The sequence below is a fragment of the Pseudochaenichthys georgianus genome, chromosome 15 (genome assembly GCF_902827115.2).
Source record: "Pseudochaenichthys georgianus chromosome 15, fPseGeo1.2, whole genome shotgun sequence".
Classification (NCBI taxonomy): domain Eukaryota; kingdom Metazoa; phylum Chordata; class Actinopteri; order Perciformes; family Channichthyidae; genus Pseudochaenichthys; species Pseudochaenichthys georgianus.
Window position 1 is genome coordinate 10506883 of NC_047517.1, and position 24122 is coordinate 10531004.

Here is a 24122-nt window from a genome sequence, read left to right on the forward strand (position 1 = left end):
ATGGGATGCACCTCATCGCGGAGCAAACAGAAGCATCAATCTCATTACGCCAATCCTGATTGGCTGGTGATCTTGACGTCAGGGGAAATCACCCCCTATAAGTAGCTTGCGCCACAACGCATGCGTCATTCAAAATAAGCACCTCTTCTCGCTTCACCATAGCAAGGAGGGCCGTCTGGTGAGACATCTCACTTCATGTTACTCTGAGGACTGGGGTTACGTAAGTAACCTATAGTTCTCATTCATAACACTCCGTTCGATGTCTCACTATGGGATATTGTAGCTCCCGTATTGCCAGACGAACTTATCTCGAAAATCACCGATCAACCAGAATTTAAGGTAGAGTCCCGACTCAACAAGGTGCCCAGCACTGCTCGGGCCACGCTTGGAGCGGAGACGTCTAGCCTGTAAAAGCGGACAAAAGTGAGCGGCGAGGACCTGCTTGCCGCTGCACAGATGTCTTGGATGGAAACACCCTTGAACAAAGCCCAGGATGTAGCCAGGCCCCGGGTCGAGTGAGCCCGCAGACCCGAAGGTGCTTGCAAATTCTGACTCGTATAGGCCAAAGCAATTGCCTCCACAATCCAGTGTGAGAGCCGTTGCTTAGTAACAGGCTTACCCTTGTGAGGGTTAGCCCAGGACACGAAGAGTTTGTCATTAAGACGAAGCTCTTTTGATCTGTCCATATATGTGTGTAAAGCCCGGACTGGACACAACAGATCCTGCTGCTGCTCCCCGGAGGAAACTAGCGGCGGAGGAAATGCCTCAATGTCAATTGGGGTACACGAACCAACCACCTTTGGTGTAAAGGCAGGGTTGGGCTTCAACAACACTCTCGTGTGCCCTGGGGCGAACTGAGTGCATGAGGGATGTACAGACAGTGCATGAATATCGCTGACCCGCTTGGCGGATGTCAGGGCCAGTAACAACACTGTCTTGAGTGACAGATGTTTCATGTCAGCTCCCTCCAGGGGTTCAAATGGGGTCATTTTGAGCCCATTTAAAACCACTGCCAGGTCCCATAAGGGCACCAGCGACCTGGAGACAGGGAGGAGCCTGCGCGCTCCCTTCATAAAACGGCAAACCAAAGGATGTTGGCTAGCCGTCTTATCCTCAAAGCCCAAATGGCATGCAGTAATAGCAGCCAGGTATACCTTGATCGTGGAGAAAGCTCTGTATTTATCGATCAAGTCCTGTAGGAATGATACAATCACCCCGACAGGACATTGAAAAGAGATGTGTCAGAACTGAAATAATCTGTATTTGAACTGTACTGTACCTAAGCAGCCAGTTTGACATTAGGACTTGCTTGCTTGTCATTGTATTTTCATGTTTTTTTAAAGAAAAATGTACTTGTCCACATTGCTTGCCGAAAGGGCAGATCTGCTGGCACTAGCAATGTCTCCTGCTGTGGAGAACACCCTCTCGCTAGGGACAGAGGTAGCAGATACAGCCAGGTAGCGCTTTGCTAACATAGCAACATGGATATTTGGTGTTTGTAATAGCTTTGGCTCGGTCTAAACTTTTTGCGAGTGGTGGAGGCTAAATGCTAGCGGGAGTTGGGTTTGCACTTCAGTCTTTTTTCTTTTGGTACCGGTGGTATTCACGTTCCGGTGATGCCTTTTCAAATGAGTGTGCAAGTGTGATGTATTGCCAGCCACGTAACCAATGTTAGTTGAACAATGCCGACAAACAGCTTTGGTTCGGTCCACCTGTCTTTGTTCGTCATCCTTGTACGTAACTGCAAAACCAAAATGTACCCAAACCGGAGACTTCAATGATGCTGGAGGATTTTCGACTACATTTGAACGCATCCCTGTGACCAGCTCTCATAGTATGCCTCTCATCCAATGAAATGACTTGGTCGCTCTATGGCGCGTTGAACCCAATGTGAGCAAATTACTCTGAATGCTGCGACGCAGCACCTGAGATTACTTCCAAAAAGTTCTTCACATTCTCAATTTTTTACGTTTAACGTTATATCACACTTCGGTACACACGCGAATAATTTCGGTACGGGTACGTATACCGTTACACCCCTAATATATATATATGTATATATATATATTTACATATATATATATGCATTTTTATTACATTTTATTTTTGTTTTATCTTGGACATTTTACCTTAATTTCCTAAATAGAAAATATATATATCCTTATTTATTAATTAAATGTGCTATCCTACTTCAACTTTTAATGTTAAAATTAATATTTTAATTTAAATGTATCTTCTTTTTTTTCATTCTAAAACTGAGCAAACTGTCCAAAAATCTAATGTTACGCCGGATATATTACATTTTCTGATTCAGATTCAACTTCAACACACAATAAACAATCCTATACATGAAAACATAAAAAATAAACTGAATGGAGATTTCCAGGGTCTCTTAGTATCATATAATGGGTACACTCACTGTCGATTCATATGTTTCCACATTAGCATGGACATGACTTTGTGATCAGTAGAAATAGTAGCTCATGTGTTCTCTCTGCCCCCTGTTCCTGTTTTATGTATAAACTCTGCTTCTTAAGTGTAAGTGATGCAAAACCTCAGTGCATCTAAATATAGCAGTGTTAAATATGCACAGAGAAATCCATCTTACGCCGTAAGCGTAGGTGCAACCGTCACCACCACCACCAGCACCCTGTGTCCACCCAACCTGACAAAGTGTGAGCCAGGCCCTGAACCTGGCAACACAGACGTGTGATCCTCACTTCAAGGTCTATAAATTATTCAGGTCAGACAGTAATGACAAACCCATCAAGTTGTTGCTTTCTTGACAGCGATGCTTGATGTTGGGCGGCCAGCCGCAGACTGGAACTCTCTGCAGGCTGAACAGTTCTGTTCCTGTGTCATCGCAGCATTTTTATTTCTTTCAATAATCATTCAACCCTGGAACTTGCGTTGATACTTGTAAAGAAGGAATATAGTGAGGACATAGAATAAGCAGGCCATTACATTCATATGGAAGAGGATTAGGGCCACATTTGTCAGTTATGAGATTACAATATTTTTGTTTGGAGATTTAATTCACATTTCTGAATTTTTCTCTCAGATTTCTGACTTTAATATCAGAATTCAGTTTTTTTTTCTCTTTCACATCAGAATTCAATTTTTTTTAAATGTTTGGTCAGATTTCACATTTTGCCCTAATCCTCTTCCGTGGTTCATGCAGGGAAGAAACTGTGTGCTGGGTTCCAGAAAAAAGATCAACATTCTTGGTTGAGAAGATCCCATTACACCGAAAAGAAGGCAAAGCCGACTGAAACTATCCCAACACCTCAGCATTGCACGTGAGATGTAGCCTGCAGCATTGACGTACAGTGAACATCATAAAAACTAAGCAGGTTATATCTCTTAAGTTTGGCATCAGACAATACATTTGTATTCATATAGTCCAACATTATAAACATATAACCAGCATCTATAAGTTGTTAAGTTGTATATTCTATTATTGATGCACCAATGAGCAACGATCCAATAAGGAGTCTTAAACTCCATTACATGATATGCGGTAAAACGGCTAAGCTCACACTGCTCATACTGTTCAAATAATTTGAACTTTGACTTTGTTTCCTTCTGCCCTCTCGACGTGCAACCAATCAGATCACAGCTTTATGTAGCGGCGCAAGCTACCGGGCAAAGTCTTTTTTGTTGAGGACATTACGTATCATGTTCTGCCGGCTAACTAGCCTTACAGTACAATCACTAATTGTAATTGCATGCAATATATTTACATATACGTATGTGTATTTCATATAACTGCTACTTCAATTCCCTACTGGATTTCATTTGAACATGCATGTCCAACCCCTAGATTCCACCGGGTCCGTTTGCGCCGCGGTTTTGGTCCGATCTCCTCCAGTGTCATAACCCACCGGCTCGCAGTTTTTGTTGATTTGGGCATATTTCCTGGACAGGCTACTTTGTGCAGACAAAGTTAATAATAATTGTAATATTCCACTTATAAACGACATGAATCAAAGATATGTTGCTGTATTTTAGTGGTGAATAAAAAGCATTCATCATCATAATTATTCTATAGAGTATATATAATTTACACAGTGCCTGTAAACCGGAGGAGAACGCTGGCATTTCCTCCTTGAAAGACTACGGAGGGATAGGGTCAGCAACTTTTGTTTATTTTGGGAAATGACTGGATGCTCTGACCGGTCCATTTCCTGTCCGGTGCTATGCAACGCGTCGCGTCGAAAATAGACTTGCATCCTATTTTTAGCGGAGCCCAGCTCCGAGACGCTTCTAGCCGTAACGCGCCGCGTCTGGTGGAATAGCACCCATTGACTAGAGTGGCTGCGATCGCGGTGAACGCCATGGCGCAGCCGTAACACGGCGCAGCCGTAACGCGGCGTAGGCGGACCCGGTGGAATCTAGGGGTTAGGCCATCTGCTAAATATTTCAAAAATAAATGTAAGGGTAAGTGAGGACACAAAAAAAATGGTGACAAGAGATGACCAAGTGTGAACGTAAATATACTTCAGTGTGTGGCGATTTCTGAAATTTCCCGGTGTATGCTTGTGTGTGCATCTTTAAAACCTTAAATGCACGTTTCGGAACACGTGGCTACATGCATGTTCAGTGTGTGTGTGTGTGTGTGTGTCACATACGCCGCTGGTCACAGGTGAGTGTCATGTGTGATGATCATTATTGCCATACACCTGCTCCGCTCCCGCAATTAACTTTGCCGATGCAAATGAGCCTTATTGCATCACTGAGGCCTCGCCTCCTCCCCAACAGACTAGACGATGTTCATCTGCTGGATCTAATTAAGGTAATGAGAGAGGGAGGAAGGATGGACGGAGGAGTGGAAGAGCAAAAGAGGAAGATGGAGGGGGAGTAGGGAAAAAATGCGTAAGGTGGAATGACAGAGGAATGGGGATGAAAGAAGTTGGCACAAGAAAAGAAAATATAGGGAAGCGGTAGCGAGGTGTGTGTGTGTGTGTGTGTGTGTGTGTGTGTGTGTGTGTGTGTGTGTGTGTGTGTGTGTGTGTGTGTGTGTGTGTGTGTGTGTGTGTGTGTGTGTGTGTGTGTGTGTGTGACAATGTATGGTCTGCAGGAGTGAATCTGACTATATACAGTAGCAACATGACATCAAGGGAAGTCCCCTGCAGTGTGTGTGTGCTTTCTGTATACAGTATATATTATATAGGATTACATGTATCTGTGTTTCAAAGTGTGTATAGGGTCCTTTTATTGTGTGAGGGGGGGGGGGGGGGGGGTGTGTGAATGATGAAATGTCAGAAGAAAGGACGGAGAAGAGAGAGGAGACAGCAGGTGTTCTGACAAGGACAACAGCAGTCACACACATACACACACACAAACATACAAACACAGTACAATATAATTATGTGGCATACAAATAAAGTAAAAATGCAGTGGCACATGCATGCAGAAACACCTATAGACTACACCAACATGTTGCCTTTTAAATAATCAAATACATACATACCCAGAAACACTATGTGACCCCCATAGTGCACTGGTATGGTTGTTCACATAGATAGTGGGGCAAAAAAGTATTTAGTCAGCCGCCAATTGTTCAAGTTCTCCCACTTAAAAAGATGAGAGGCCTGTAATTTTCATCCTAGGTACACTTCAACTATGAGAGACAAAATGAGAAAAATAAATCCAGAAAATCACATTTGGCCCATTCCTCCATGCAGATCTCCTCTAGAGCAGTGATGTGTTGGGGCTGTCGCTGGGCACTGTTACTTTGGTCCCAGCTCTCTGCAGGTCATGGACTAGGTCCCCCCGTGTGGTTCTGGGATCTTTGCTCACCGTTCTTGTGATCATTTTGACCCCACGGGGTGAGATCTTGCGTGGAGCCCCAGATCGAGGGAGATTATCAGTGGTCTTGTATGTCTTCCATTTTCTAATAATTGCTCCCACAGTTGATTTCTTCACACCAAGCTGCTTACCTATTGCAGATTCAGTCTTCCCAGCCTGGTGCAGGTCTACAATTTAGTTTCTGGTGTCCTTTGACAGCTCTTTGGTCTTGGCCATAGTGGAGTTTGGAGTGTGACTGTTTGAGGTTGTGGACAGGTGTCTTTTATACTGATAACGAGTTCAAACAGGTGCCATTAATACAGTTAACAAGTGGAGGACAGAGGAGGCTCTTAAAGAAGAAGTTACAGGTCTGTGAGAGCCAGAAATCTTGTTTGTTTGTAGGTGACCAAATACTTATTTTACCGAGGAATTTACCAATTAATTCATTAAAAATCCTACAATGTGATTTCCTGGCTTCTTTCCCCCCATTCTGTCTCTCATAGTTGAAGTGTACCTAGGATGAAAATTACAGGCCTCTCTCATCTTTTTAAGTGGGAGAACTTGCACAATTGGTGGCTGACTAAATACGTTTTTGCCCCACTGTACCTGAATGTACCATATTCTCACTATTACTCTCACAATCCCTTCTGTTCACACATAATGCACAACCTTCAATAGCAATATCATCATCGTTTAAGTGACACTATTACACAGTTATGTAGAGCCGTGTAGGCCACAATTCAAACTAACCTTGCACACACACTACTGAAATACTCTCACATTCACTACTGAACACCTCACACACACACTACTGAAAATTAAGCCTCACACATACTACTGAAAATGAACCTCACACACAAGCAACTGAAAATTAACCTCACACACACACTATTGAAATCCTCTCACATTCACTACTGAACACCTCACACACACACTGCTGAAAACATCTGGCCTTGCACACACACTACTGAAATACTCTCACATTCAATACTGAACACCTCACACACACACACTCTACTAAAAACATCTGGCCTTGCACACACACTACTGAAATACTCTCACATTCACTACTGAACACCTCGCACACACACTACTGAAAATTAACCTCACACACGCAACTGAAAACATTTTACTGAAAGGTTCTCAGTAGGGAATGTGCATGTGTTTCACCTATGTGTGTGAGGGGGATTCTTGCTGTGGCGGAAGTCATTGTAATGAAACGGAAGTCATTGTAATGAAACGGAAGTAAAAAAGAACAATACTTCAGTGATACAGTAGGTGGCGATAATTCTTGTCTACTCTGTTTGGAAGTCGCCATTAAAGAAGAAGAATGAATCAGAAGGTCCAATTCAGCATGGATTTATAGAGAAACAACACCGCAGCTGGAGCCTGGACCGAGAAGTCTACAAACTGAGACCTCTATGGAGGTGTTCTTGTTTACATCACCTGGCGCAGCTCTTGAGGAGCAACCCACTAGCAACATGCATAGCTGCAATAAGCTAACAAGCTAACTAAACCGAAATTGAGCCAGAACCTTTCCTTTTTTGTTTTACCATTTATTTAAATTGGACCTATCATGCTATATTTGAAACATATATTGTAGGGCCATACCTAATATAAAACATGTCTGTGAAGTTTTTTTTTCAAAATACCAAACAGATCATGCATTTTAGCCATGCCTCATTTCGCTCTATTTGCTCTTTGCCAGCCCTGTTTTTGCAAGGGCTGATTCTGCTTTTGTGGCAGACTACAGCGCCACCTACAGGCCTGGCATATGTACTACAGCGTCTCCAGCGCTCTCGAGCGGTCTCTCATTCCCCTGATAGGTGGAGAGTTGCCCATATAGGCAGAGCACCCCTTTTCTGACGTCAGAAAAATTCAAATAATAATCAGCTCCGTTGCAGCCCCGTTTTTAGAGATTTGGGTATGGAGGAAAAGAGAGAGGGTTGTGTTTTCTGACACTTGGTGAATTCCCTGACACACCGGGGACACATATTCATGTATAAAAGATGTACAAAAGTGCATTTGGCATGATAGGTCCCCTTTAAGTGATTGATATTTCAGGCTGAGAGGACAATGGCCAGTTAAATATGGTTGATTAAGCTGTGAACTTCTAGCCAACAGTTATGTTAGCATTAGTTAGTTAACAGTAAGTAAATATAGGAGCAACCGATGTACTCCAGCCTGATTAAAATAAGGCTAACCTACATATGTTGCTTCCGGTCTGCACGTGTTACGTTGCTTAAGGTAAGTGAACATTAAACTATTCAGCAAAACTATATCAAAAGGTATTAAGTTTTTTGGATAATACTTGCATACAAATCTATAAATGCCTTCAGCAGGGTGTCCGCGTGGTCTTAAAATGTATTAAATGTTGATAAATCAATTTAGCGAAAATTAAGGTTAAAAATTATTAAACGGCATTTTCCAAGGTATTACTGTCATAGTCTGCTCCATCATTCACCAGTAGTTTTCCATTCACCTGTCTCACCTGTTTTCCACACCCACTCGTTAGCTCACTCTCTTTCTCTTCTGCACCCATTAGCTTCTGCCAGTATTTAAACCCGCACCTTACACACACTCTTTGCCAGATTGTACTTTGCCTCATGCTTGTCTTTCCCGCGTTTGATACCAGATTGCCTACCCGGTTCCGACCCTGCCTGTCCTCGATCTGCCTGCTCTGCCTGTTTCCTGATCCTGCCTGTCCCTCGACTATCCTGTCTGGCCTGTTATCCGACCCTGCCTGTATCTACGCTGACCGCCTCGCGTACTCCCTGACTCTCTGCCTGTCCCTGACTCACCTTCTGCCCGCTGTCCTCCGGTGCGTTAAACTGCTCGGTTGGTATTCCTCAGATCCAGTGGAATCTCCAATAAAGTCTATTACCAATTCTCCTTGGTTTCTCGAGTGCTGCATTTGGGTTCTCCTTAAGATTGTGACAGTTACATTTTGTAGCTTGTTTTCAATAAGTATATAAATTGTCCAAAGAGGTTGTTTTTTACAGTTTGCCTGAGTGTAATCATTGCGTAGGTGTGTAGTGTGATTCTGTGTAGTTTATTTATGGCATCCCGTTGGATTTGACGTCATCTGAACAGGACATCGCACGCTCACTGCTTGATAGCGCGCAAAGGTCCATTTACGCCGGTTGTTAAACAACATCGTTATGGAGAAATGCAAGTGTGCGTCCAAATGGTTCGAAGATAAGGAGGAAGGACAATCAATACTGAATATAGTAAATGTTTCGCCAATGTAACCGGTTAAAACTCGAAGTGGCGATGAGGTCTTAAAATGTATGGAAAGGGTCTTAAAAGAGGTCTTAAAAGGTATTACATTTTACTTCAGGATTACTGCATATACCCTGTTCAGGTTTCTAAAATATATAATGTAGCATTTCCTTTCGAGTAATGGTCGTAGACTTTACTGATGAATTTGAATTTATTTAAACTCCAGAGGCATGCTCCCGAGCTAATAGCTCTAACCTCTTTCAAACCACACTAACAGCCCCCCCTACGACCTCCAACGGAGACCGTACTGAAGCCTAACAGGGACAAGACCAACGGTATGTGACTGCCGTGAACAAATACTAAGTGCACCACACCTAACTCGTATTCCAAACAACCAGCTGCCTTACGACAAACACTTACCCTCATCAAAGCTACTCCCAAACAAACAGCTGTGCGCTCCGTTCACAACAACAGACTCCATTTGTGAAAACTACCTCCGACTGACCAGGTTCAACCACGAGCCCCCATATGTTACAACCCGACTCCTGCGCTGCACATAAAGCTGGGAGGCGAGACGAGGGGTATGAATATAATATTTGTTTATTCATAACAAACAAACAAAAGGAACCAGCAACAGGTCCCTGAAGCTGGCACGGGGAGAGTGCCCAGAGGAGTGAGAGAGACGTATCTGGCAAGGCTCTCTTATTGTAGACCTTTTCGACCCAGGTGCAGCTCATCAGGTTAACGCCGGCCCCACAGCACCGGATCCTGTAAACAGAGAGAGAAAGAGAGAGACCACGCCTAGTGGTGTGGAGGGGTCGTCACACAACTAACAAAGGAGCTGTAAGCAAACACAGCGATACTACAGCACAACAGTCAAGGTGATGCTAAGCTAATTCTAGACACCTTCAATCATAACCACACTACTAAACACAGATCACAAGAGTTAACCACGGTTAACGGTTTTGTTTACAGTCAAGAAGCAAAATAGCGAGAGGCGTCTGTTCACACAACAGAGCCTCCCGACTGATCGTTGTCCCCAGGCTTTGTCATCTCCGGAAAGTGTGCGCCGGATGTGCGCTGAGATTGGGGCGCGTCGGCCCGGCGTGCTCCAATCACAATCTGCGGGGACGGACCAGGAGATGGCAGCCAATGATGTCAGGGCAACCGCACAGCTCATTTACATATACAACCCAGTCTCACGGCATTTCGTGTTATAGTCACGACATTTAATCTATTGATTCGTGTTCACCAACACGATTTTCCCCTTTTTTTCGTGTCACACAGAACGATTTTAAAAGCAATGTATTTATATTGGTAGTATGTTTCGTGCCTGCAGCACGTCTATTTGTCCGTTTGGGTCTTGGAAGACCGGAAGCTGTGGGGTTCATAAAAACATGTTCTTACTCAATATGAAGCCACGATTATTGTTTTTATTTTAAATCGTATAATGTCGGACTTTTTTTGTCGTTTGTGAGGAAAAGAAATGGGGCTCAGAGCCTCAGAATACTGAAATCTGTATTTTTTAAAATCTTTTTTTCCTTCTAATTTGTTATTCTTTTCTAAATAACACACTGTTATTTACTCACCAATAAGAACACTGAACTGATTACCCAAGATCCTCAGCTATGGTTTAAGCTCACTGATTGGATGTTTTAGCCGCAATGCATGTAGGAATATGGTGTTAATGCCATATCAAATCCAAAAAACATTTCTGAGTTTAGGATGGCCGAAGACACTACACTACCCATAATCCCCAGCTATCGTTTAGGACTACTGTCCCCGTGATTAATCTTCAAGCTCTGGGATTGGATGTTGGAGTGGCAGTGCGCCAAGGTTACGCCGAGCGTCAAACAGCTGTTTGAAATGGAACGAAACCACGCCAGACTATCCAAAACTCAATCAATCAATCAATGTTTATTTATATAGCCCAATATCACAAATGTTACATTTGTCTCAGTGGTCTTCACAGTGTTTACAGAATATCAGTATGACAATACGACACCCTCTGTCCTTAGACCCTCACATTGTACAAGGAAACATTTCCGGAGAAAACCCACAGTTTATAGGGAAAAATGGGAGAAACCTCAGGGAGAGCAACAGAGGAGGGATCCCTCTCCCAGGACGGACAGATGTGCAATAAATGCCGTGTGTAAATTGAAAAGATAATACATTTGCAACATAGGTAGTCCAAATGTTTGGAAATGCATGTGTGTATAATAGGAAGATGAATCCACGAGGATATCCATCCAGGACCTATGATCCAGGACCACAGCCACGACTCGCGATCCAGGGCTCGCGATCCAGGACACAGGACTGCAGGATAATCCATGACTCTGGATCCCGGCGTATTTAGACACCAAAAAGAAAGACATTTGGGGAAGCTGGGTTAATCGGAACATGAGAGGACACAGGTATAGACAGAGAGAAGGAAGAAGTAAGATGTCCCCCGACAAACTAAGCCTATATCAGCAAAACTAGGGGCTGAATCTAATCAGCCCTAACTATAAGCTTTATCAAAAAGGAAGGTCTTAAGCGCACTCTTAAAAATGGATAGGGTGTCTGCCGCCCGAACACAAACTGGAAGATGATTCCACAAATGTGGAGCTTGATAAGAAAAGGCTCTGGCTCCCATTTTACTTTTAGAGACTCTAGGAACAACCAACAACCCTGCATTCTTGGAACGCAATGCCCTAGTAGGACAGTAGGGTACAATGAGTTATTTAAGGTAAGATGGCGCCTGCCCATTAAGGGCTTTGTAGGCGAGATGAAGAATTTTAAATTCTATCCTGTGTTCTATAGGCAGCCAGTGTAAGGCAGCCAGAACAGGAGTAATGTGGTCCCTTTTCCTAACTCTGGTTAGTACACGAGCTGCAGCATTTTGAATCAGCTGAAGTGACTTGACTGACTTCTTGGTACACCCTGATAATAAGGAGTTACAATAATCCAGCCTTGAAGTAACAAATGCATGGACTAGTTTCTCTGCATCGTTTTGAGGCAAGATATGCCTGATTTTTGCAATGTTACGTAGATGGAAGTAGGCGGTCCTTGAAATTGATTTTATGTGGGCGTTGAAGGATAAATCCTGATCAAATATAACACCAATATTCCTTACAGTCTCACTGGAGGCCAAATTAATGCCATCCATAGTTATTATATCTTTAGATAATTTGTTTCGTAGATTCTTCGGGCCAAGTACAATAACTTCAGTTTTGGTCGTGTTTAACATCAAAAATGTAAGGTCATCCAAGTTTTTAAGTCCTTGAGAAAGTCTTGAATTTTATTTAGATGATTAATTTCATCAGGCTTGATTGATAAATATAGTTGAGTATCATCCGCATAACAATGAAAGTTTACAGAATGATTCCTTATAATATTGCCTAACGGAAGCATATATAATGTGAACAAAATAGGTCCGAGCACTGAGCCCTGTGGCACTCCATGGCTAACTTTGGTTTGCGTGGAAGATTCATCGTTGACACGTACAAACTGAGAGCATTCAGATAGATAGGACCTAAACCAGCCTAAAGCAGTTCCCTGTATGCCAACTAAGTGCTCTAATCTTTGCAATAGGATATCATGGTCGATAGTATCAAATGCAGCACTGAGATCGAGCAAAACAAGAATAGAGACATGTCCCTTGTCTGAGGCTATTAGAATGTAATTTGTGACTTTAACCAGAGCTGTCTCTGTGCTATGATGTGTTCTAAAGCCAGACTGAAAATCTTCAAATAAATCATTGTTTTTTAAGTAATCACACAGCTGTTTTGCGACCGCTTTCTCAATAATTTTTGAGAGGAACGGAAGATTAGAAATAGGTCTATAGTTGGCTAAAACCTCTGGATCGAGGTTGAGATTTTAAGAAGCAGTTTTATCACTGCTACTTTGAATGATGGTGGAACATAGCCTGATAATAAAGACATATTCATAATATTTAATAAAAAAGTGCTAATTAATGGAAAAACTTCCTTCAACAGCTTAGTTGGAATTGGGTCTAACATGCACGTTGATGGTTTAGAAAAGAGAATCATTTAATTTAATTGTTCAAGGTTTAGGGCTGAAAAGCATTCTAGTTTACTATCTAGTGTAATATTAGAACTTAGGTTTCCGGGAGCTGTTGATGACACTATACTGGTCAAAGGCAAGAGGTCATTAATTTTGTTTCTATGAGTAACAATTTTATCGTTAAAAAAACACATAACATCATTACTACTGAGTGCTATGGGAATAGAAGGCTCAATCGAGCTGTGGCTCTCTGTCAGCCTGGCTACAGTGCTGAAAAGAAATCTTGCATTATTCTTATTCTCATCTATTAATGAAGAGTAGTACTGCTCTTGCTTTACACAGTGCTTTCTTATATTCATTGAGAGTAATATGCCAAATTAAACGAGATTCTTCAAGTTTAGTGGAACGCCATATCCTTTCAAGTTGTCTCGACTTTTGCTTTATTTTGCTGGTTTCGGCATTATGCCATGGAGCTAATCTATGTTGTTTTATTTTCTTCTTTTTCAAAGGAGCAACAGAGTCTAATTTTATTCGCAGCGCATCTGTAGCATTTTGTGGGTGCTGTACATTTTGTATAAGTTTCCTCCCTTACATGCAGACATGCTATCGAGTTAAGTATTGGTGGAATCTCTTCCTTAAATTTGGCTATAGCACTAACAGATAGGTTTCTGCTGCAGGAGGTTTTGACTAATGCTTTGTAGTCTCGTAATAGTACTTCAAAAGTTACTAATAAATGGTCGGATAAAGCAGGAGTATGCGGTTCGACTAATAGTTGCTCAATTTTAATACCATAAATCAGAACAAGGTCGAGAGTGTGATTATAGCAGTGGGTTGGTTTATTTACACTCTGACAGAATCCAACATAATCTAATATAGAGTTAAATGCAACAGTAAGGCTATTTTTATCATCGTCAACATGAATATTAAAGTCACCTACAATAATTACTTTATCTGTTTTAAGTACCAAAGTTGATAAAAACTCAGAGAATTCTGATTAGAATTCTGAATAAGGACCTGGTGCACGGTACACTGTAACAAATAAGATTGGCTGCAAAGTTTTCCAGGTCGGATGCCTAAGACTAAAAACGAGGCTTTCAAAGGAGGTATAATTTAATTTAGTTTAGTATTGATAAGTAAACTTGAGTCAAAGATTGCTGCAACTCCACCTCCTCGGCCCGTGCCTCGGGCAATATGAGTATTGATATGGCTGGGTGGAGTGGCCTCATTTATGCTGATATATTCTTCATGTCTCAACCAAGTTTCAGTGAGACAGCCTATATAAATATTATAATCTGATATTAAATCATTTACCAATATTGCTTTAGATGCTAGAGATCTTATGTTTAAGAGACCACATTTAATCTTCCTGTTTTGTTGCACTGTAGTAGTTGTTACATTTACTTTTATTAGGTTAATATGTATGACACCTCTATTAGGTTTACCTTAAATTGTCCTTGGGCAGACACACACACCGTTAATATTGGGTATTTTATTGGGTTCGGGATTCCTATGGATGACTGCCTAGGAGAGAGCGCAGAGAAGTGTGTAAGACTGCGACTCCTCCTCCTGGTCTCAACTCCACTTTGTCATGGATTAAGTCCACAAAGCCCTGAAATGTTTGCCGAAATGAGATCTGCACCTTCCAAAGTAGGAGGAATGCCGTCTCTCTTAATCAGACCAGGTTTTCCCCAGAAGGCTGTCCAATTATTTACGAAGCCCACATTGTTTGCTGGGCACCACCTAGACAACCAGCGCTGAAATGATGAGATGCGGCTATACATGTCATCATTGATCAGATTGGGGAGGGGACCAGAGAAGATTACGGTGTCCGACATTGTTTTAGCATAACTACACACCTACTCCACATTAAGTTTGGTGCATTCTGATTGGCGTAAACGAACATCATTACCACCGAGGTGAATAACAATCCTACTGTATTTACGTTTATTTTTAGCCAGCAGTTTAAGATGCGCCTCAACGTCGCCCGCTCTGGCCCCCGGAATGCATGTGACTGTGGAGGTTTCGGTCTCTAAAAACTGGAATCGAACGCCCCCCCAGAACTACACATGCTGGCTATTGTGTAGTTGTGTTTTTTCTTATTTAAAAAAGACCTTAATCTAAAGTATTATTTAATGTTTAAATAAAGGTTAATTCGTTTTTCTGTTTTGCACCTCATCCTATTAATATATTTGTAGATCCTGCACTAAACTGTTTTATTGTAGAGATCACTTATAGTATCTTCTTGATTTTTTATATTCTATATTTCTATCACAGACCTTCTCACAGACCTTGTACTCTTAATATTTTTTTCATCAAATATAACACATAACAACAATAATTCAATAACGTGCTTTAATCACTAGGCGGTGCACACAAGGTGCACACAGCCATAATAACTTTGTATTATTAGTGTAGGACACTTATGTATGTACAACATCAGAAGATGTGTAGTTTTATTCATGTTTTCACATAATTTTACAGCATATTGCTATACTATTTCAGACTCAGTATTTACATTCTTATATTCAAAGAAAATCAGTAATATCTTTAAAAACTACAAGTCCTTTTATATCAGCTGTGCACCGTTATGGTGTAAATATAACCTAGGTATGAATTAGATCAAATGTAAAAGTCAGCCGAATTAGTGTTGATACTGCAAGGAGACGTATTGTGTGAAGAGAAATTGAAGATGTTGTTTAATTGTTGATATATTTATGATCCACGTCAAGTATTCAGTTTCGGCGGCATTTCTTCCAGTTTTTCCAAAGGTCTTCTCATCAGGGCTCAAGAACTACGGCAGATCTGTAATATGTAATGCAGCCGAACCGTGTATTACAATGCCGTTATATGATGACTTTCAAAGAGAAAAGCAAGAACACTCGGAATAAAGTATTATTTTCTTTTTTTTAAAAAGTTTTTCGGATTTGATATGGCATGAACACCATATCCCTACATGCATTGCGGCTAAAACATCCAACCATAGCTGAGGATCTTGGGTAATCAGTTCAGTGGCTGTGTATCGCAATGATGCTACGTCTGTTTCCGGTTATTTTTATTTTGAAATTCAGTTCCTGACGGACGCCAAAAAAGCCCGAGATTATGGAATTAAACAAATAAATAAAAACAAGGATAATTGGGTGTTATTGGTGAGTAAATAACAGTGTGTTATTTAGAAAAGAATAACAAATTAGAAGGAAAAAAAGATTTGAAAAAATACAGATTTCAGTATTCTGAGGCTCTGAGCCCCATTTATTTTCCTCACAGACGACAAAAAAAGTCCGACATTATACAATTTCAAATAAAAACAATAATCGTGGCTTGAGTAAGAACATGTTTTTATGAACCCCACAGCTTCCGGCCTTCCAAGACCCGAACGGACAAAAAGACGTGCCACAGGCACGAAACATACTACCAATAGAAATACATTGCTTTTAAAATTGTTCTGTGCGACACGAAAAAAAGGGGAAAATCGCGTTGGTGAACACGAATCAATAGATTAAATGTCGTGACTATAACAGGAAATGCTGTGAGACTGGGTTGACATAACACAACAACAGAGTTAGCAGAACCGGGGAGGCGGCAGCCGTAATGGCAACACAGAAAAAAAACATGGGAGCGGTGTAGTGATGAGGAGGTGTCGGCGCTCTGGCGATTTACTCGGAAGCCAGTCCCCAACTCCAGGGACTTCCGGCCGGGGACTTCGGGTGGCAGTATACGCCGTGAAATGGTTTGCGGCCTGCCAGTAAACCCAAAGCAGAAGAAGAAGTGACGTCAGCGGCATTTGCGTAATCTTCCCTCAGGGAACTTATTTCGGTGTGAACGTGATCTGTACTTAGTTCCATGGGGGTACTAATGCCCCTTTCACACCAAGGCTTTTCCTGTTCTAGCTCCGTGCTAGAGCTTTTCTGGTTCGGAACCGGTTCTTCGGTTCAGCTCCCGCTCTGTTCACACTGCTCAGAGCCCGACTAGTGCTGCGTCATTGTTTGCGTCATGACGTAACCGTTTGCCTGTCTGCTTCATAAAGCCAAACCGCGCGGAAACCCCTCACATCGACAACAACAACAATGGCCGATTGTATTGAAGCGCTACTCGTTTTGGTTTTGCTCTGTCGAAACGAAATGGGACGACTTTACTACCAACTTTACAGTCGTTACATGCTACATTCAAAAGTTACACAGTGGGCCAAAATAAAAAAATTGGTACTAGTCGAGAGCCGGACTGGTTCAATGTTTATTGCAAAACATATTGAAATGAACTTATTGCACATATTAAACCTGGAACTAACAAAGCTTAAATGATTGCCTATAAAAACAACATTACACAGGGTTAGGCTTGTTGTTGTTGTTAGAGGTTGATCTCGCCCCTGCCCCCGCCTTCGACGTAAGCGTGACTTATGCGGTGCTTGCTTGCTTGCTTTCAAGACCGACAACTTTTTCGTGCTTGAAACGAACCGGATTCCGGAGCGGTGTAAACAGGAAAAAACGGTGCTTTTCAAGCTCCAGCTCCAAACCGGCCCTGGAACCGCGTTGGTGTAAAAGGGGCACTAAGTGCCGGCACTAAGTATGGCAAAGCGGCATATATATGAAAGCGGCTATTGTTGCAGGAGGTTCTCATGCTCCTTTTACATCTCAGTCTGAATGAATGCGGAAAAAAGGGCAGAAATGGCTTTTGCACCTATAATTTGTGCTATTGGTATAAATAGCTCCTGTTAGCTCGGTTGCTATTCTTTCTGCATCAAAAACAGCATTGAATCATATAGTAATTTCCAATTGTGAATGTATTGTTAATTCAAAATAACAATCAACTAGTGTAAATTAAATTCAGCATTACAAAGTCAGTTCCTTTGTTCTGTGTTTCCTGATTTCACCACGCCATCTGTGGTTTCGGGTTGTGAGAGATGGCCCTTAAAAGGGTCAGTGCCATGCGAAGCTATTATCTATTCTGCTGTAAATTGGTGCGTTTTTATTAACATTCCTATGGTGTCCTCTGTGAGTCCTGCAGGCCGGTTTCTTGACCCAGGGATCATGTCAACAGAAAGGTTACGGAACATTTATTCAAGGCAGTTCTGCCATCATTAGGCCCTGTAATAAGTTCATAATGAGGGTGACACATAATGCCACTTTGACCATGTATATTATAATGAAAATTACAGCAATCAAACAGTGACATAAGGTAAATAATAGAAACTAAACAAATACTTAGACAGCCATGCTACAGTAACCTGCCTTTGTCCATTGTTTCTGGTAACTTTGTAGAGCAGTGATTCCCAACCTTTTTTCCCAAGAGCCCCCCCAAATGACTCCTGTTGGAAGTCGTCCTCCCCCCCCCACACTATTGGAGTGACTTTGATGGTTATTGGACTCAGGATTAATTCATTTGGATTCTCGCTGTATGAAGAAATTAAAGGACGGCGTGGAAGTGGAAACAATTCACAAAGGGATTAAGCTGTTTAAAACACATGCTCAAAGTAAGCCGGATTTTGCCGATGTGTTTATGTGGATTCAAAAGTCGTAAATAATCTACAAAATGGAGGAGACCGATCTGATCGGAGCAACTGTGACAAATCATCCAACTGAAACCGGCATGGACAATGACTATGTTTTAAAAATGCGCTTATCCAGAAAAGCCTGGTTTGGACACTTTACAGGCAGAAGAAACATTTCTATTAAAGAAAGAATTATACATTTATGTCTTTTTATGCCTTTATACTAACTTGAATTGTTATTCAAATTAATTAATAAATTATTTTTTATATTTATTTTATATTTTATATATAAAAAAAAAAGTCTAAATATGATATTTGGCCTCAAATCATCTGAGGCCTGGCGCCCCCCCTGCGATCTTTGGCGCCCCCCAGGTTGGGAACCACTGTAGAGGGTATAGATAGCATCTTCAATCACCCATTGACAAAGGCTGTGTAATAGCAAGGTACAGTGGTGCAAATATCTTAAATATACAGTACACTTATACAGGTATCGATTATTTTGCCCCGTCAACATAATTCCATTGCCAACTGCTTTCCGCTGTTGGTAATACGACTGAATAAGTAACCCCACATAAGGCAATGAGATATATCCCTTAAAGATTAAAGAGTTTAGTTGTGTTCTTCAGCCCTGACTGATGTAAAGGCTCTGCTTGGCAGTTCAGTGTCAGTGAGGCGGCCTAACCCTAACCTCAAATGTATCCAGCTTCAGTACAAGTCGGAACACATTGTCCATCTAATGCACCATTCTTTGTCCAGTGTTTCTGTAATGCATTCAGAAACACAAGGCTTCCAAATGATATATCTTTATGACATCAGAGGCTCTTCTGGTTCCTCATTGCCAGTTGCTATGAGCTGTGCATGCTGAGGCTAACCGAGTGTGGACTTGCTAATAGACAATGACTGTCCCACTGCCAAAGAACGCTGAGACTCTCACACTGTCAAATTATATGATTTAAAGGCCTGATCAATTTATGACAGACATTATATAGTTCATATAAAATACTCAACCAAAGACAATCATAATCCCAATCGAACGTCCCGCACTGAACGGGGGGTAAACACACTTTGTCTGGAAACATTTCTGGTACAACAACTGATTCTCATATATGCATAGTCCAATCATTTACTGCTTTACCTTAAAATAAAACAAAGTATTCCCATATGAGTTTAGTAGACTTTACTTCTTTAGCAACATATGATTTAAAACGATTTTGCATTCAATATTCAGATATTGTTCTGTCCTGCCACCTTGCCATTATACTGTTCTAAGTATGAACCACTGCAGTGTATGAGCCAGCAGGTGGGGTTCACCATCTATTATTTAGTAAACGGTACCAAATATTTCCCATGTATGATTGTCTTTGTTTCTTTGTCTCAGCTGTCCTCTCCCCACTTCTCCTCCGAACCTCCTTCTCCTCTGGATTTCTTTTCTTTCTGTCAACCTCCGCTGGGTTTAATCTGACTAGCCGCTGTGGTGACTGATTGACCGCTGAATGAGCTGTTTATTGGATGCAAGGGAAACAAATTGCAGTTTGACGTGTTCCCCGAGTTGTCTAATGAGAGCCGGGATGAAGTATATCACTCTCCGCTTCTGCTCTCCTCTCTCAGCATGGGCTAAACCCAAAACAAGGTTTGGACCTCTGCCAGGGCAATCTCAATCAGTGTGTGTGTGTGTGTGTGTGTGTGTGTGTGTGTGTGTGTGTGTGTGTGTGTGTGTGTGTGTGTGTGTGTGTGTGTGTGTGTGTGTGTGTGTGTGTGTGTGTGTGTGTGTGTGTGTGTGTGTGTGTGTGTGTGTGTGTGTGTGTGTGTGTGTGTGTGAACATTGAGTAGTCCAAATAATACTCAACATACCTTCAGAATTAGCTTTGTACTCACTCATACATATATTTGATGGCATTTCTTTCTCATTAAATATGTTATACATTATTTATTATTTTTGTACTTCATCAGAAACACTGAAATCACTGCACACTAATAGAACTATGTACTAATGTTAGAGATTCCTCTCTTATATAAGTCTATTTCACCAAGCCATAGACAAAACTCTCTGAATGAATAAATGAGAAAGATAAAGCACCCATACTTATAACACCTACGTGCAATATGTTGTGTCTTTGTTGCCTATCTTGTCAAGTTTCCTGCCTCAAGTGAACAGCACACATATCCTTTAAAATACATTACCTACAAACACAAAGGTTTCATTTTGAGCATCTGAGAAACAATTTGCATAAGAAACATGTTGCACTTCCTTCCCCTCACCACTCCAGGTGTTATACTGCCTGTGCAAGCTGAGGCACTTGGGTGTTCAGGTGTGCATATCCCACTTCTGACAGACAAGAATAGCATTTATTTTAAAAGACCAGTTCACTTAAATTAAGAAAGAAAAGAAAGACATATTGTTGCATAAAGAGCAGCGAACGCAACAGTGAATTATTACCACCTTGTAAATGTGCTAACATCTGGCAATTTGCATATCCAACAGACACGGAGCAACATTAACATGCATTTGTAGTTCTGCTTCTAGAGACACGTTGAATCTAAGTCCAATATTTCACTCTACTTTTAGCTCTAGTTTGGTCTCCAACAACTCCTGCGGGAAATATCTGGCATTCCAACTGCTAAATTCTTCACTCATTCACTAGCTAACTTTATCTGCCTATACCGCAGGGAAGTTGATAGCCGTAATACCAAAACAATGAGCTGAAAGACCCTAAAAGGCTCAATAAGCTATAAGGGAACTGCAGATTGGGACGTGTGATAAACCCTTGTAGTTTTGACATTTTGAGTGACTCCATGCAAGAACTGATTCAATTGTTAATTGATCTAAACGTATTATTGCAGCATCAAGCTTTGGACATACATGCTTTTAACAAGACCCACAATGCATTGTGTCTGGGCTTTAAGAAGCCCCTTGGAATTTCAGAGACGTTGAAGCTAATTTATGTAGTGGCCAAACGCTGGTACTGCAACTATGTGTCAGTCAGTCACGTCATTGGGCCCAAATATACTTTTTCCTATTAACTTCTATTGGGAAAGACATGTCGGTGAATCAGCTGACCTTTTTTTTAAACTACCCAGAAGGAACACTTTTATAACCCTTATTTAAATCATTAGGATTCAGCGCTGCGGATTGGAGATGCTCTCTGGTCCTAGATATGGATACTTTTGCTTTCAGGCCATTTTGGCTCCATGTACCACAGAGCTCATAGGAATTAAAGGGTCCCACCGCCAACGCTGTATCCAGTTCTCTTTACATCGATTGATCTTAACTGCACATTTGCGTATCGATGATGGCTACGCCATGTATTCTGTAATCCTCTGTTTCCAAAACCCAAGGCAGAGAGTTAGAATCTAATCCAATAATCCATTTTGATGGGAACCCAACATTTACAACATAGAAACCTCTGGAAATGTCACAATGACAACGTACTACAGTCAGACCTTTTTTTGAGGATTGGAGTTTGAGCTATTTAACTTCAATAACATTTTTTCTAAATAACATTTTGCCCATTCTGTAACCGTTAAAGTTCTAAAAATGCAAATAAATAAATAACAGTCTTTATATTCCTTCCAATCTGTGTACACAGAGTTCGATTCCTCCACGCTTCCTCCAGTGCCAGCCCATCACGGGGCCCATGCTGAGCGTGGCTATTTAACGGTAAAGATTTAGTATTCATGCGGCGGGCTGCCGGATCGCAGCACTCTCATAAAAGCTCACCCTGAGTCCATCACCAAACAAACGGAGCTGCGTGTTTTCCTGATTTATTAGAGCTGCCCTCCCTTCTTGTTCTCCTTCTCCTCCTCTTAATCTTTCATTATTGTCTCTTTCTCCTCCCCTCCTTCTGTGTTACAGTGTAAGGGCACACGTCTACTTTTCTACCCGTGTGTGTGTGCGTGTTGCTGTCATTGTGATCAGGCGTGCATGAGTGCAAACAGTGTGTGCATGTCACATGACGTCCTTAATGACAATCTGTCTGTGATCTCACATTTCTCCCTTCAGCTTCTCCTGTTGATGAAGCATGATGCCTTCCTTTTGTTGCCCTTAATGGAGGCTTAACGTCTCTACTCACAGATCAATATGACTCTTATGAATTATTTGCTCCGCGGCTGTTTTCTTTCCCTTTTTTTTTACAGGGGCTACACTTGCTCATTAGCATGCTGTCTTCATTAGCCAAGGCCACCGGTGTCTACGTTTTTACACTCGTGTGTGTGTCCGTGTGTGCGAGCATGTGTGTGAACGTGAAGCGTGTACTTTAGGTGTTGTGTGTATAAAGTCGCAGTGTAATTAATCTGCTTGCCCTCAGCTCTGATTAAGCTCAGATTCTTCCACACAGCTGAACACTCTCCACCTCCCGTCTTTTTTATGCTGCTGATCGTCAACACGCTGCGAAATACACAGTCAAATATGATGATTTATGTTTCTATGTTGTCAAGAAATACAAAATACAATTGAAGGGAAGCATGGTTCAAAACAGCAAAAACAAGCTGTTTTGGAAAGCTTAAAATCGTCCCTTTCATGGGTCAAAGTGTCTCTCCAAATATGAAAATAAATGCATTTTCCTTAACAGCTTATATAACACAGTGTTTAAAATGAGCAACCACATGTTGGGTGTTAAAGGTCATGAAATACAAAAAAGAGAACATGTTGTTTTGGAAAACCTTCAAATGTACCCTGTGGGCCACCGTAAAGCTCAGTTAGTAGAGCTTGGGCTTGGTCACCATGTGGAGAGCCCAGGTTCAAATCCGGCCTGAGACCTTTTGCCACGTGTCATCCCCTCTGTCTCATTACTGTCACTTACAGAAAGCCACTGATTGCCCTCGAAGAAATGCTCTCTTTCATTATGGGTCAAAACATGCATTTTCCCTACAGCTTCTATACAACTGTGTGTAAAATGCAACACAGGTGCAAAGGGTGAGAGTGACTCCTCCCAATGCATACTTAATAAATAAAAAAAACAATAGAAATAGAATTCCCCTATTTCATGGGTGTTGCCCTTTAGGTGAAATGAAAAGTCAATACTCGCTATTGTACAGATCTAATAAAAAGCTGCTTTGTGTTGCTTTGTGCGTGTGTGTGTGTGTGTGTGTGTGTGTGTGTGTGTGTGTGTGTGTGTGTGTGTGTGTGTGTGTGTGTGTGTGTGTGTGTGTGTGTGTGTGTGTGTGCGTGCGTGTGTGTGTGGTGTGTATGTGTGTGTGCTCTTCCCTTGGCGTAATCTGCAATAATTGCAGCTGTAATAATCTTGCAAACAGAGGAAAAGGTCAAGTCTGGGAGGTGAATGAAAGAAGGGAATGAGGGGGGGGAGAAGAGAGCAGAAACAACGGCAGAGTGATTGAGAACGAGAGGGAGGTAAACAAAGATGAAGGAACATGGAAACAGAGGAGAGGAAACGTGCACGTCCGTTGCAGTCTTTCACCACTAGTCCCTGCTGTTGCATCAAGGATGAATGATCCTCGCTGTCATCCCATTGGACGGCACTCACTTTCCTCTCTCTCTGGATTTTTATTTCTTGGAAGCCCCAAGGTCTCCGAAGCAGTCCTGTTGAACTGCACGCACACGCACACACACACACACACACACACACACACACACACACACACACACACACACACACACACACAC